The sequence below is a fragment of the Lissotriton helveticus genome, chromosome 4_1, assembly GCF_964261635.1.
Source record: "Lissotriton helveticus chromosome 4_1, aLisHel1.1, whole genome shotgun sequence".
Classification (NCBI taxonomy): domain Eukaryota; kingdom Metazoa; phylum Chordata; class Amphibia; order Caudata; family Salamandridae; genus Lissotriton; species Lissotriton helveticus.
The window spans coordinates 1,267,781,889-1,267,794,300 of record NC_136063.1 but is presented as its reverse complement, the minus strand read 5'-3'; the positions used below and the strand labels follow the sequence as shown (position 1 = coordinate 1,267,794,300).

Below are 12,412 nucleotides of genomic sequence, written 5' to 3'. Positions count from 1 at the left end.
GCAAGGTAAGCAGTGTGTGAGTGCTGAGCAAGCAGTCTGTGCGTCCAAGGTGAGCGGCGAGTGAGTGCAGGGTGAACAGTATATCGGTGTGAGTGCCGGGTGAGTGGAGTGCCTGTCTTGAGTGTAGCTTTGAGTCTGTATGAGTGCAGAATGAAAGCTGTGTTTATGTGGGTGCAAGATGAGTGGTGTGTGAGTGCAAGGTGACCCTTGTGCTTCTGTGTGCAGGGTGGCTGTTGCTTGAGTGCTGTGTGAATGGTGGTTTAGTGCAGGGTAAGAGGTGGGTGTTAGCATGCGAGTGCAGGGCAAGTGGGGTGTGAGTGGTGTGTGGGTGATTGCCCATGTGAGTGCTGGGGTGAGTGGTGTGCCTATATGAACACATGATGAGTGGTCAGTCCAGGTGAGTGTAGGTTGAACAATGTGTGAATGCCAGACAAGTAGTATGTCTGTGTCAGTGCTGGGTGAGCGGTGTGTGTGTGTGTGTGCTGGGTGAGCGGTCTGTGAGCCTGTCTGAGTGCAAGTTTGGGCCTGTTTGAGTTCAAGATGAGAGATGTGGCAGTATGACCGCAGGATAAGCAGTGTGCGTGTGTTAACCCCTCCCATGCTGATGACGAGCTGAGCTCGTCATCAGCCACAGTGCTCGTGTGCTGATGACGAGCTCAGCTCGTCATGGCCGTTAGAACGCTCACACGCGGGGATAATTCCCCCGCTGTGCTGAGCGTTCTAAGGAAACGGGTGTGGCCGTGACGAGCTCAGCTCGTCATCAGCACACGAGCACCGTGGCTGATGACGAGATGAGCTCCTCTTCAGCACTGGGGTGCTGTGCGCCGCCCCCAGCACAGCGGGGGATTAACCCCCGCAGCCAAGGGCTTAAGAAACAAGTGTGGTTATGCGAGTTCAAGGTCTTATGATTGAGTACAGGTTCAGTTGTATTACTGTGTATATAGGGTCCAGCGCATTAAAGCTAGGGTTATTGGCATTGCCTACACTTATTAGGTCTGTTGCGTAGAGCAGCTTTCTACATTCTAACGTTTTGCTAACAGTGCTTTAAAATATACAAGGAATGGGATTTGATTTCCCCAAGAGAAGCATCTTTTTCTCACCTCATGCGATGTTTGGTTTATCATTCAGTCTTCTATGGAAAGTATTTTATTGTGGTGCATAGACGACAATTTTACAACTCAAAAGTACACTAAACCATCATACTGAATTACGTTTCTCCTGCTTGTCTCGCACACAGGAAACAATCTCTTTTTGCCTTGGTTTGCCAGTGCAGTAGCCATTTTTAAATATTTTACTTGGGAGTGGAAATACAAGCCGTACTTGTTAACTTTGCCAATACCCGTTTTTGTTCTTTTTCTGTTTTTGACCCTTTCTTGTTTCCCATATGTTCCAACTGTGATTTGTTGTTTTTGGATGTCAGCACCTGTTCATGGATGAAGCACATTAAGTGGGTCACTGAACGGTCATCGCATTGAAGACCCTCAGGCACCAATGACCTCTCCTGGATTTGAACTATTGACCTTCCCATTAGAGGTTTACTAGCTGTGTTCTACATGGATTGTGCTCTAAAATTCTTTCATGTATATTCTTAAGGCTGGATTTTGTGTGCAACCATGAACTTCATGTGAATATCTCAGCAGAGGTATGATATGTAAGGAACTCTAAAAACTGTTACTTCTGTGGCAAATGTTACTGGTTCTCTTCCCTCCAAAAACTCGTATTATCAGTTATTGAATCAGTAGTCCAGTCTACCGAGTGCTGCTAGCTGCATTTAAGTATTTTTTCTGTCAAAGTGGTAACTAGCAAAATGTGTGATTAAAAGCAGTTTTATAATTTTAAAATAACATGTAAGGATATCTAACCTCAAACCTAACCACACCATCAGCCAAGTTAACCCCAAAATTTGCTTGAACATTACGGCAATATTGTGGCCCTAAGATCCATCCGCAAACAATTGCAAATAGCATTTTGCACACATTTTTCTAGTATGTCTGATTTTAACTTTATGTAGGCCAATTTCTTTCTTCTTTTGCTTTCCTGTTGATACACAGTGCCTTTGAATGTATTACCCGCCCTCGGCACTTGCCTACAATCCTTTGTAAAAAGGTGTTTAGATCGAAGGCCCACAGGGTCACTCATACCCTCATCATCAGAACTTTGCCATCGTAGGGGTTATACCGACCACATCTTTCCCTCTTTTTGGCCTAGAAGAAGGGCTAGAGAAAGTGAACTGATGAAGGATATCAAGGGGAGCATACTATGTTGAAGGGAGGCGTTTAAGCGCAAAATAAAATTTACAGGACAAAAGGGGGAGGTATGCGTGCTTAAATAAATATATATGTATGTATTTAAGCATACAGTTTATTTAAGGCTTACCATTAGGTTTCATCGCCTGTTGCTGATTGCTTGAAATAAGAAAAATCACATCACTTCTGATATTTGCTGTTTTGGAATTATAAGTAAATTATGATTATTTATTTGGAATCCAGTGATAAACTCCGTAATAGGGTCAAACTGTAAGTTGTTTAGCCTTCTATCTGCTTGTGGAATAAAAATGAATAAAAAACAGATACTTATGAGCCATTCGAATGTGGGTTTGTCTGTGCTCGGAATCCCCAGTGAGAGAAACAAGTTTTTTGTAAAAAAAATAATAAAACAAATCGCCTGATCGCTTTTAATCCTTTCTACAACCCAAATAAAATAAAGCAGTATATCTAATTTGGATTGCATTTCTAAACCGCTGGTACCACTTGACTAGATAATGTAGCCATGCACATCAAACTGCATCAGATGCAGAACTCCAAATTTTAAGAGCAGTTGTAATTACAAACTGACGCACATTGAAATTTTGACATCAAAAGCGGGACTTCACGTTTCATAACTCACTGATCACAAAGCCTTTATTCACAAAAAAAAATTCAGGTCCTGAATGAAACATACAATTGCAGGGAGCAGAATTGAGGTTCAGAATTTGCAACCCCTGGCCTGCAGCCGTTTTCACCCCTAATTTACTGTAATGGGTAATTTGTTATATTGTGGACTTTCTACAATCATAGGTTTAGTGTTATAGTTGGAAACTTGGGTATTTCCAGGAGTTAGGTAGGCAACTGGAATTGAGGCGGACACCTACAGAGTCACATCTCTGTGGAATTTCTCAACCATTCCCAGGTGCTTTTATCACCCAATTTGCACACATAATAGTAGAGCTAAAATGAAGTCGTAAGTATGAACATTTTGTTTGAAAAATCCATATTTCCTAATTGATTATTTCCGAGGCTAATGAATCGGCTAGCTTTTTATTAGTGTTTGTGCAGGTCTAAAAAAGAAGGGTGGAGGAAAGAAATACATTTTAGAGAACTGTACTTGAGAATTTGGGTTCACACAAAACATTCATCGCAGATTGTTTACTCATACAAGTGTCTCTCAATTTGATTTCTTATTCTGAAAGCTAAATTGTTCTGTCAGACCTGCGTGTGGTATTGAGTCAGCAATCCATAATTAGATCTCTGGAACAAAATCTTATTCTTTGTTATTTTCCAGTCTCTATGACTTTGCATTTTGTTTTACTGTGGCACACAGTGTATATTATTCATTCGAGATTTCTCAGCCTGTCTCTTATTACCAATCAGAGCCCAGTGGAAACGGACATTTACATAGCAGGAGTGCCTTACTGCAAGTTTCTTTCCCTACATTTCTCATCCTAAAACATTATACTGCACAACACAATAGCTGCAGATTTAATGGGTTTCCCCCCCCAATATAATTGAATTCTAGCGCTTGGATTGTTCGAAATCATGGGGCTAGGTGAATTACCACAACTCTTGTTAATGAGAAATAGATTTGGGAAAGGCCTCACCTTTTAGACTTTGTGAAACTTTAAACTGAATTCAGAGTACAAGGTCATGAGCTCAATCCATTATATCGTCAGCTTTTTTTTTTCCTTTTTTTTTTATAAAAAGGTAATCTGTACTAAAGCTTTAGTAGGTCCATAAATTGTCTTTGTCTGTCAAACACAGAGAATTGCAGAACATGATACAGTCTTCTAGTGATAGATTATAAATCATTCAAGATTAAATTACAAGATAATTTGGAAATTTAACAGTTTGCATTTTGCACTTCCAATTGTTTTGCTGACTTGCACTTTTTACGTTCTGTTTTTTTTTTATTAACGGTCTCCCAGACATCTATCACCTCGTCCCTCTCCTCTTATTTTCCAGTGTGCACATTTTCACAGGAAGGAGAGCTGCAACACTGATGCTTGCATTAGCTGCTCCAAAAAGATTGCTGTATTCCCATTGACATGCAGCGCATTACCATAATTGGCTTTTCTACATGATAGGACAGAGGAAATAATAATGTCATTTTATTTACAGCCAAGAGTGTCCCTTTATGAGACTTCTCCAAGTTTCTGCCATGCTGTGTAGGTCAAATGACATCTTTTGATCAGGGCTGTCCAAAGGCATCAAAGCTGAGTGGCATGTAATGGAGACCCAGTGACAATCCAAATCTAGGAAAGAAATAAGACTGCCAGTTTCCCATTAAACAGCCTGCTAAACAGCACAGCACCGCCATGTCGCTGCGGAACTCTCTGACCACCTAAATCAGGAGAATGAAAGGAGGCTGAATTGGACATTAGTACCGCAAATGACTGCGCTGATTGCCACGATTTCTCTCCTCCCCAAATAAAAAATAAAGGGGAACGGGGGAGGGTAGGAAGAAAAAAAAATCAGCAAGCGAGCCATGCGATTCGCAGTGAGGCTGGTCTTTGCTCCCTTCGTCGCTCGCGCTCTGCCACTTGCTAGTTTTCGGATTGGGTTTATTTAGGCTTGACATCAGGCAAGTGGCGCAGCCGGATAGCTCTGACAGATATTCTTACTGATTTAACAAAGAGAGCACCATGGGGAGGGAAAAACATGGATCTTTTGCAAGCACACATTTCACCAGCGCATGCAAAAAGTTTTGGTGCTCAGGGTGCTTCCTGCTGCAGTTGCACTAACAATAGTCAGGGGGTATGGTGTGGCCAGGGGGAGTTTTGTGTTTCCCAGTGGGCACATGGTTTTTCTGTATTAACGTCATTAAATAACATATTTAGAAAAATTGAATGGGAACTAAAAGGAATATGCCAAAGGATGGAAATCTTCCTGCCTTCTATAGATACTGCATATCAGAAATAATATTGAAGTCCCTCTCAGCCGCAAAGCACACACTGTGCTCCTACGCTCGTTTTTCCATCAGGGCAAGGCATGCTAGCGACTTTTCCTTTATCCACAAGCCGTTTTGTTACTTAAGCTGTATAAAACCGGACTTATTTTGGTTGAGCTGACCGGTTCCCAAGAAAAGTTGCCTCTTCCCAGCCAAAGGTAAATTTGACAAACAAGCTGGGGGATGGGGCTGTGTCACTTAAGAGCAATAGTGCACATAGTTGCTACCACTGCTTGCACCTCAACACTCACTGCCAAATGTAACATTTCATTAACACTCTGTACGGAAAGCCAAGAATGACTCAACCACTCAGCATCCTTAAACTGTTGGCTCTGACTGCTGTGGTTTCCCAGCGTTCTAGGTTCTGTGGCAGAGACATGGAGTTCGGATGAGGGCATCTTTGCACTTCTCTGGTGCAGTGATGTAATATAGAACATAGAATGGTGTGTGGTCGTAACCACGCATAGAACGTTATGATTAAAAAAAGTCTGTTGCAGTTGAGGTGCAGAGATAAAAACAAGAAGTGAGGAACCTCTCAGCACAAAATTCTAGTCGGTTTCCTCTGCCATCAGGGGACTCCACTGGCTTTCAGTGAGCAATCGAATTAAATTCAAGGGTTTTTGCCTCCCCTTCAAGGCTCTTCATGACTCAGGCCCTCTCCATCTCAAACAACCCCTAGCTTGGTATGTACCTAGCAGGGATGTGCGACCTAAAAGCTCCATGAGGGTTACCCGCCCTAGATTCAAAAGACTCAAATGTAGATGGTCGTTGTTTTGCCTCTGAAGCATCCACACTCTGGAGCAGTCTACCTACAAACATCAGAGCAGCTCCCACTTTGCAGATTTTTAGGAAACTGCTTAAAACATGGCTTTTTAACAACTAATCTTCCTCTTTTCTCCACGTTGCTATGCTGATTCCGCGCCAAGACATCCCCTGGTATTCGTGCACTTTCGAAATGTATTAACATAACATAACACACCGCTTACCAATAAACATAAGTTGGTAATTCACAATCAGACTACACGTTGTTGCACCTGGTTCTGCAGAAGCATAATGAACCCCAATATTCATTACATAGCTCTACAGGCCACAAGCCTCTATGTTGCCCCTGCTGTATAAAGCCTGACTTATGTTGGATGTGCAGATCTTTTCCCAAGAAAAGTAGCCACTTCCTAGCCAAAGGCAAGTTTGACAAACAAGTTGGGGGTGGGGGGGTGGCTTCACTGCCACGAGTCACGTAAGAGCAACAGTGCAGACAAACGGTTGCTACCACTGCATGAATACTTACTGCTAAGGTAGCAAACCAGGCAATTACTTTTACTTGAAAAATCAGGTTTGCGGGAATGATTAACCTTAGTGATGCTAATAGTAGGCACAGCTATGCTTAGCTGTTAATTGGTGATAGATTGTATTGAATGATTCAAAACAGTGAAAGGTAAAAGAAAGACAACATTCTTGGTGGGTCTTACGAAGATCGAATCCGCTAGATATGACGGCCTTAATATGTCAGTTCAATGCTTTCTGATCTCCATAGATTCAGAGACCTGCATACATTTTTTTGCAGGTTTATATAGCGCAAACTTGGCCCAACGGCATTAGAGCACTTTACATGTGAATTAGATGCTACAAAGTTTTTTGTGGGGTTTTTTTTTTTGCATGGGCAGTTTGAGTGATTTCCGCAGAATCACAGGATGTTGAGCTCAGGCTGGGATTAAGATCTCGTTCCCTAGTTGTAAGGTCAGCCGCTCTAGCTGCAAGGCCACACTCCATGTTGTTGTTCAACCACTCTATATCAAAAGGAATGGAAGCAGAGATACTTGGGGAAATCTCATTTTCAAAGAGAATCCTGCCTGCACCTCAACACGCACAACCAAATATTACATTTCATTTCATTTGAAAGCCAAGGATGCTTAGCCACTTAACATGGAGTTCAGCTGGGGACATTGGTGTTCTTATTTGGTTCTTCAGAGGCATAATGAACCCAGGCATTCATTATATGGACCTTCAGGCGAACGTCTGGTTGAGTCGGCTTAACTTCTCAGGGCGTATTGCCCCAGTGGTGAAAGGCACCTGCTTTTTTGTGCCTGGGATCTGTTTCTTGGTGGGGTCCTGAGTTCAAGGTTTTTGAATTCGCCATAGTTGTCTGACTTTTCCGTTTTTATATTTCTGTCATGTTTTTGTTTTTATCCTGAGTTCAGCTTTTGCTGTCGGAGTATACCTCAAATTTGTTGGTCTTGTCATTTTACGATTTGCTTCTCTTTGACCACATGATCTCTACTACACCTGAATCAAGCTAGTTTGACCCTGTCTCAAACTATTGCCTACAAATATTGACCTTCCCTGCTATATACACACTGAAAAGCCCAGAGTAGCTTTTTCTTGCGCTTCTCAAACTATTTAATTGTTTTGCCACTAGCCCATTTACCTACACTTGTAATTTCCCTAAAATTTTAGGACGCAGTAGACCTGTGAAATGGGGGTTACTTTGTCCTGCATAAAAGTCTTAAGCCCGTTACTGCTACAGTCCCTTTTTGAATCCCCTGGTCAAAATAAACGTGTTCAAGGTATTGTGTATCACTTTCAAGGCAGTTCATGATTTTAGCGTGCTGTTTAAAATCATATAGTCCTTCAACAGCTTTGCGGTCAGCAAATTTAAGACTGCTCGAGTTGCCCAAAATATTACTATCTAGGGCATTCTCTGTGTGTATCCGGATCTTGGCTTGCATTTTATACTATTTAGAATACGGCCAGTCTGTCCGTGGTGGTGGAGGCACTGTACTCCTGCCCATGTTCAAGTTGTCCCAACCTGGACTAAAGCAATCAGGGGCTCCTTCATAAGGTAGCAGCGGAGCCAGTCACACCGCTAGTTGGATGAACAGACTCTTGTGTGTTTCCTGTACTTCCACATTATTTACTCTGTGAGTAGTGTGTTTCCTGAATACTGCATAACCCAGACCTTCTGCCACTGGAAACCCATGAAAAAAGGGCAGGGCAAGGGCATGCGCGGTGTTTGGACTTGCTTTCTTGCTCACCTCAAAACTGAGATTGGAGGGATTACGAGGTCCATTCAAATATGTGATTCTCTGGTTGCAGTTTTTTCCAAATAATTTTGCCTTTACCGCACTTGCCACATAAACCACCATATGCTGCATAATTTACGATTTCAGCAAAAACGTTTACTTGTAGTTCAAGCTTACCATAAATTATAGGAAAAAGGTGCCAAACGGTGTGCTGCTCAGTAGAAAACCAATTGAAAATGTTCACTAGTCATATTTCACTTGCTGATTGCTGTATTTAGGTGATAAATCGTAAAACTGATGTGAAACATTAGCCAAGACAGTATATTTGTATGTGTTAAAATTACAGAAATTGTGAAGTAGTGCTTCTACGGAATATGTCCCAAATCATGCCTTTCTTGCGGCATAATTTATCCCTCATCGATGCATAATTTGGTTCTAAGTTGCAGCATAATTCAAGTTGCCCTTGGTATTCCCCTTAACATCCAAGTAGGGCCTTCCTCTATTCCTTACTTTTCCAGGCTGGTTGACAAGAGCATAAATCTAAAGGTTTACATTATTGTATATCTTTAGTGAAAAAGATTACCTTTGGATGGTATTATCACACTCAGTGCTTACATCTTAGTGAACCAAACTGTTTTTTGTACAGAGGATGTTTTCTGTTTCAATTGCACAATGAACAAGAAGAGGATGTCAAACGGTGGTGCTGTCTGGAGGGCAGTGTCCATTAACTTGTTGAAGTCCTCAGTTAACAGGCAGCTATTTTTATCATGTCGTAATTAGTTTTCTTCTCTGTGTGTTTTCTTTCTACTTTGTTAGGTCTAATGCATTTTGGTAACCATTTCCCGTTATTGTTCAGGGTATTTGGTATTTTAATGTTTATCTAGCTCACTCTCGTTTTGAAACTGAATAAAGAATGTGTGATTACTTGTGGAGTAGAGAGAGCGATATACTCCCTGGCAAACAATGAAAGGAAAATGAATGTGAGATTTATAGTGTAGAATTATACACCACCCCACATTCCAAATCAAAAGTCCCTCAAAACCACCTGTCTCTTCAGTCCCATAAAATTTGAGTTAGGCAGTTGGGTGGTGTGGGTATTCCACACTGAAAATGAATGACATCCTTTCTTTGTCTTGCACCTCTGTTCACGGCACATGCTAACAAGTGTGGTATTCTGATGAGTTGTCTGAGGCAAAAAAGGCTACGCAGAAATTATTTGCACTATATATTTATCAAGGAACCTAATAATAATGGGGTTGATGCGCAAAAGAAAAGAGCAACTTTATGGGCAATAGACTTGTACTTGAAAGATTTGCATACAGTTACTTCTCCTATGGGTTACACAACAGTCCCAGGACTTGCTATGAATATTTCAGATCTGAAAACAGGTGGAATTTTGTCACTGCAATATATGGTTAGATTAGGTTGCATGCACCATAACTTTTAACTCTTTTTTTGTTGTTGTTCTTATTCTACCAGCTATTTTTTTCTTTTATGAATAGAAAAGCTTCTTCTCCCCACCATAACCGCAGAACATATGGGACCTATATTAGAGATCGTAAAGCCTGAGAATTGCCCCGTCCCCAAAAGAAACAACCTCTTTTACACAAGTTGAAAACGTATTTCCGACTGGTAAAAAGGGGGTTGCGACTTATTAGGGTTTGCAAATAGATGGGGGGGCTTGTAATGGGCATCCCCCTCCTATTTCGGAGACAGTGAAATGTGTCAATGATTCGGGACTGCAATTATGTTACAAACCATTGAAAAGTTGCTGATACTTGAATTAGTGTTGCTACTGATTCTTAAAGGGAAGGCTGCCCCAAAACAAAAGCTCCCCCTTTAGAAAGCATGTTTTGGAATCCTTGGTCTGGGGGGAAGCAGGCAGTGGTCCCGGAGAATACTGCCAATTCTAACCCTTGTTTTCCCAGAGATATGTTGCATTAAACGTGTTATGCAGGTTTGTGAAAATTATTTTGTGACAGAACATACACGCTAAAGTACCCTCTCAATAGCAGGAAATAGGTAGACATTGTATTGTGAAAGCTGGCGTACCAAAGCTGAATCCCATTGTAAAGTGAATTTGTTGACGACTTTACACTGAGCACATATATTTTTGTGTGCTGCCAGAATATACAGTGTTGATGGTGAACTTGTCAAAGGTTATATGCACTAAAGAGCCATCTGTCTAGTTGTTTCCCTGTGATGGAGATAATTAAATAACGCCAGTACACGTAGTAAGCACCATGGCCATTTTATAGTCTGCATTTGTCGCACCCACTCAATCTTTCACCGATACAGCAGTCCCACACCCACCACTCTCCCTGTCTCACACATGGACGCACCGGCTCAAATTGACAGGATGTGCCCGTGGTACAAGATGTCACAGCGTAGTTTTCAGACTTACAGGCCCAAGCAAGTACTGTCGACGATTTTCACTGCGGGAGATCTGAAGGTGTTTGGCGCATTTTTAACATGCTCATTTGGAAATAGAACTCTCCGATCTTTGCTGAGGGGTGTCTTGAAGGTGTCCCCTCTACTGCCAAATATACCCAAGTGCAAATCTTTGTGAACACATGTGAGGCAGATCTGAATTGATAAATCTTCTCCAATAGGGTCCCTTGCATCTTAAGTGTTTTTGTGTGCGTTGTTGTCATATTTTGTGTTGTTACTGTGCTTTTAAAGGAAAATTCTGCCTTTCTATCAGAATAATAATTTTTGTTTGCACGTTTGTGTTCCCTACACAGTCACTTGTTAGGTTAAATGAACGTTTCCCTCTGATTTGGAGGTTCCTGCTTTTCTCGGCATGGATGGCAGTGTAGATTTGTGTGTGTAACCTATCCTGCTCTGTGCATATTCCGGCTTCCGGTGCTCCCCGGGTCCTCTGCTGATGTCACATTGCATTAGCAGCGGCAGTCGGGACAGACCAGGCCCTCCGTCGGTACGTGTGGTGTGCTTGCAGGCCGCCGTAGCTGCAGCCGCAGGAAGTCCTGCTCGAAAACGAGTGTCTCCATAAACAAGATTTTCACGACGCAACGTGACGAGAAACAGCATTTAGTACACACGAAGAAAATGTTATGACAGTATACAATTTCGGAGCCCTCTTTCGCAGTCCTGTTGTTTGGGGGGCCCAACCAAGTATATTGTCTCTCAGATGGTTTCAAAATCGCGTTTTAAAATGACCGCCTGCTGTGGGAAACTTCTCCACAAATTATCTCGCACGCGCAAAACAGCGACAGCGTTTGATTGGACGGGGGATTTCATGCTTCAGAAGCATGCAGTAAGGAAGAAGGTACGTTTATAGTTTCGGTTTTTATGATTCCTTTGATAGGCATGGGTTTTGAAAGTCGCGTAGACTGACAGCAAGCGCAGTTTCCTTTGTGGGTGGCACAAAGCAGCGATTACCGAAGCTCCTCCAAGCTTCACACCAGCCGCGCCGACGGCTGAAGAGCCGCAGATAACGCGGGGCGGGCAGCAGAGGCAGGAGGAGGGCCCACGTGGCCTGTCCAGGATGAGCAGCCATGTTTAAGGGTCACAGCACTCGTGTTTTATTTTTGAGGAGTCGGGAAGTGCTGATTTGTGTTGTAGAATTTAGGCCACAAGATGGTATTAAATGGTTGTATCTCCTAGTATCTCGGCGGAACATATTTGTACATTAATGTGAAATCCATGAGAAGTTGAGAACTACTCAGTTCGGTCCTATTTGAAAAGCGACAGTGTGGCCATATGCAATTTGACATTGAGGCACTTGCCCCTTTCTACAACACATTCAAAGTAAGTGTTTTCTTGCACATCAGCTGTCTGTTACACTGCTGCCAGAGATTTTTCTGTTCATTCTGTTTTAAAAAGTTAAAACGCTTTGTCTTAAAACCAGTTCAACGTCTCCATCTGTTTCCCCACTCTTCTCTCTCTCGTCTCCTGAAAGTTAAATTCTTCTGACCCATCGTCCTTATGTCCAGAGTGTTACTCTTCCTGCCCCCACTATCTCTGGATGCAACACAGAGCCTGCGAGCTGGGGTTGGAGGTCTTCTGTGGGGACAGCGGCCACAAACTTAACATTTGGCACAAATCCTAGAAACTAGGGGGGGTCATTAGGATGGCAGGCGGTCCGCCCGCCACCTTAGCGGTGCCTGGGACCGCCTGCCTGCAACACGGTGATCCAGCACATCAGATTATAATGCAACCGCCACAAT

General features: G+C 42.5%; 1 protein-coding gene across 2 annotated transcripts in view; it reads left to right on the top strand.

Annotated features, from left to right (window-relative positions):
* Positions 1–12,412, top strand: part of TSHZ1 (teashirt zinc finger homeobox 1) — a 111,917-nt gene that overhangs the window by 86,216 nt on the left and 13,289 nt on the right. The window contains exon 1 of one of the 2 annotated variants that reach the window (XM_078687824.1): positions 11,272–11,511. The exons of the other annotated variant lie outside the window; for it this stretch is intronic. The gene's annotated coding sequence lies outside the window, so the exon portion shown is untranslated. Of the gene's footprint in view, positions 1–11,271; positions 11,512–12,412 lie in introns of those variants that run through there. 2 annotated transcript variants of the gene reach the window in all.